This window comes from Palaemon carinicauda, chromosome 3 (assembly GCF_036898095.1).
Source record: "Palaemon carinicauda isolate YSFRI2023 chromosome 3, ASM3689809v2, whole genome shotgun sequence".
Taxonomy (NCBI): domain Eukaryota; kingdom Metazoa; phylum Arthropoda; class Malacostraca; order Decapoda; family Palaemonidae; genus Palaemon; species Palaemon carinicauda.
In genome coordinates this window covers 179,041,562-179,045,123 of record NC_090727.1, presented here as the reverse complement: position 1 = coordinate 179,045,123, position 3,562 = coordinate 179,041,562, and the positions used below count along the sequence as shown (strand labels likewise).

The 3,562-nt window shown below is 34.2% G+C and overlaps 1 protein-coding gene across 1 annotated transcript in view; it reads right to left on the bottom strand.

Moving 5' to 3' along the window:
• LOC137638802 (chitotriosidase-1-like) overlaps positions 1 to 667 on the bottom strand; it is a 166,672-nt gene extending 166,005 nt beyond the window's left edge. Inside the window, exon 1 of the mRNA XM_068371182.1 lies at positions 433 to 667. The gene's annotated coding sequence lies outside the window, so the exon portion shown is untranslated. The remainder of the gene's footprint in view (positions 1 to 432) is intronic.
• Between the last annotated feature and the right edge of the window lie 2,895 nt (positions 668 to 3,562).

The window sequence follows — 3,562 nt, the reverse complement described above, 5'->3', positions numbered from 1 at the left end:
GGCCTATTTATAAAATTTCTATTTACATCTCCAGACACAGACGTTCTGTTTGCCTGCCATTGATTTTACTTGGAATGTAAAATCAAAAGAACTAGATCATTACCAGAAATGTGTTAACTATTTAGAGAAATGAGTCCCGCGTAGGGAGAAAATAACAAAGTATAATACTGAATTCTTTCTTTCGACGTATAGGATAATGATTTTTTTCCATCAAGTAGGCTAGGCTATACTGTTTTCAACACTAGCTCAATACACTGTTTTTTGTTTTTGTTTTTAAAGTAAGGGCAGGGTGACGTAACTCATCTTTATTACTTGTCTGAGAGATTGTGCTTTGTATAAACGAAGTTTTTGATTGCCTGGTTACTAATATGTTTAATGCATATAAAATTTACATCAGTAACAAAACGTGAAAAAAAATCACAATTTCCTTACTTGGTTGCGGAACAGCTCAAGGTTTCGTCAGGATGCCTGAAAACTTTAAATCAATCAATCAATCAATCAAGGTTTCGTCTGTATACACGTTTCTTGGAGTTTTGGCTTCGTTATTATTTGAGGTCCCTTTTTCTAAACTCAAGCAGGCCCGAGCAAACTATCTGCTTCCTATGAAACTTGCTGGTCAATTGAGTGATTTTGATTTTGAAACTGCTTTATAGACTAACAGTGATGTGCAAAGATGAGCTGTATCGATTAGGAGCGAACTGCACGATCCCACAAGTGTTAAGTCAACTTTTTTTGTGACCAAGGATTACCTGTTAGGGTGTTTCACTGTCCAGGATTGCCAGATTTTCTTTACCAACTTATCGTACGGACGATTCAAAATTATCGTTTTCCACCAAAATTATCGTAAAATATATTGTATGCATGTGAAAAATTATCGTATCTATTATCACCACATTATACTCTATAATCAACAACCTTTCTTGGTATAAAAATAAATACATGTAAAGCTTTTATACATTTATTATGATGAGGCGAAAATAGTATTAATAAAATTCTTCTGTTACACTTGGCTGGTGTAAGTTGAATAAACTTTCACCAGCCACGTGTGTATGACGATAAGAGTTCTATTATTTTATATTTTAGAAAAGTGGTTTCATGGATATTCTGTCACCGTAAGTTTATTGATAGAATTTGGGCATTTTTCCTTACTTTTTCCATAGAATGTTATCAAGATGCGTTAATATTTTACGCCAGTATTCATAAAAAGAAAAGGTCTGCATCTGTAATATATCAACTATAATTAATAGTTAGCTAATTACTCGTACCTTTTCTTTCGCAGTAATTTTGGTAATATTAAATTACTTCATGTTTGTAGGTTTAGGAAATTATGATAACAGTGTGACTCTACGTTTGTGTGTGTGTGTGTGTGTGTGTGTGTGTGTGCATGGAGGAGGGATCACACCTGGCATAAAACTTTAAGAATAATTTGTAGTACCTTTCATCTTTCTGGGAACTGAGCAAGATGGTCAGATTTGTGAACAATATTGTTCAACAATGGATACTGAACAAGCTGAACAACGCAGGCAGTTAATGATCGATATCCCATATCCAGATCAGTGGAAAATATTTTGATAGACCACGAGTCTTTGTCCCGCAAGAGAAGAATATTCAAAGCATTCACGGTAGAATTAAAAAAAAAAAAAAAAACATTCCCCCAGCCCTCAGGGTAGACAGCCAGACAGGTTCCCTGAATCTTGAGAGATTTTTCTCCATCACCTATGTTTTTTCTTTGTAATTGAGAGAGACAAAAATTGCATATTCCACAGAAGTGAATTTACAGTTAAGATTGGCATCTAGAATATCTCAACAAACACGTTTAAAACCTAAATGCATTAATCAGTCAATTATATAGATAACTGAGGAGAATAGAAATAATGTACATTCATAACCATTTTAATATTTTATTGTGTTTGGAATGGTAGTTTTTCTATTTTTAGACCTTTCCACGATCAAACTAATTATTATTATTATTATAATTATTATTATTATTATTATTATTATTATTATTATTATTATTATTATTATTATTAGCCAACCTATAGCCCTAGTTGGAAAAGCAAGATGCTATAAGCCCAAGGGCTCCATCAAGGAAAAATAGCCTAGTGATGAAAGGAAACAAGGAAATGAATAACTAAAAGAGAAGTAGTGAACAATTAAGATAAAATATTCTAAGAAGTCACCAGATTACAATAGATCTTCCAATCTATAAACTATAAAAAAAAATAAAAACAAATAAGAGGAAGAGAAATAAGATATAATAGTGTACCCGAGTGTACATTCAAGCAAGAGAATTCTACCCCAAGACAGTAGAAGACCATGGTACAGAAGCTATGGCATTACTTAAAAGAGCTACTGACCATAGTTAAAGTCTCTTCTACCCTTACCAAGAGAAAAGTGGCTACTGTTGTCTGAACAATTATAGTGCATTAGCTGTTTACCCCTAGAGCGAAGAGGAATTGTTTAGTAATCTCAGTATTGTCAGGTGTATGAGGACAGAGGAAAATGTGGAAAGAATAGGGCAGACTATTCGGTGTATATGTAAGTAAATGGAAAATAAGCCATAACCAGAGATAGAGATCCAATGTAATATGTGTGGCCAGTCAAAGGACTCAAGAACTCTTTGTGGCTGGTGCCCTTCAGTCTACCGATTACCTACAACTATAGCTATAAAGGTACTTAAGGGTGTCTTTTGTTTTTTGGGGAAAGGTAGATGGTGGTGTTTAAATGAATAATTAAAATTTTATGATACCTTTGGAGAGGCTCAAGGGATGATAGAATGTGTCGAATTTAAAATTGCGCGCTTGACTCAATAAGGTGAATAACGATGATAAAGATGGGATGATTGAGATCATGAAACTGTGTACATTTGAAGCAGGTTGCCAGGTTTTCCAAATGAGAAAGGGCAACGTCTGATCAACTGCAGTTTTAAAAGGCCAACCTAATAGTAGAAAAAGGGCGAAAATATAACATTTAATGATAACCAATTTTAAAAAGGCCAAATTTAGGTATCTAGCGCGAAAAAATGACAAACTTGGAGTTTTTTACCCCAAAAGTGCCAACCTGGCAACCCTGCTTTGAAGTTACGGTACAGGAACGAAATTACCGTCGCGAGTCGCGACAGTCCCTGAATCCTGATTGCCAATACAATAGTTTATTATTGATCTCAAGTGAATTATGTATAAAATGAATCATGGTGCAAGAATTGTGGATTGTGAATGAATTTACCTTGTTGAAGAAGATTAAGGTACTAATCTATAAATGATGTTTATATTAATGCCGTGAGTGATGTATTCCTAAGCAGTTGCAGACATACTGTATGCGTAGCCTACCGAATGTATGAGCCTCATAAAGATGAAATAATGACTACAAGTTTGTTAGTAACTCATGACTTATCGTCTTTGAATGGGAAATTGATTGAGGGACTTTTCTTCTGTACGTATTTTATACTGTCTTAGACCGATGCCCCTTAAGTCAAAGGACAGATAAAGGCTAATGAAACTTAGATCTAGTCCTTTACTCTGTAACTAATAGCATTACCTTCTTCAATGTTTTATCTCTTCTT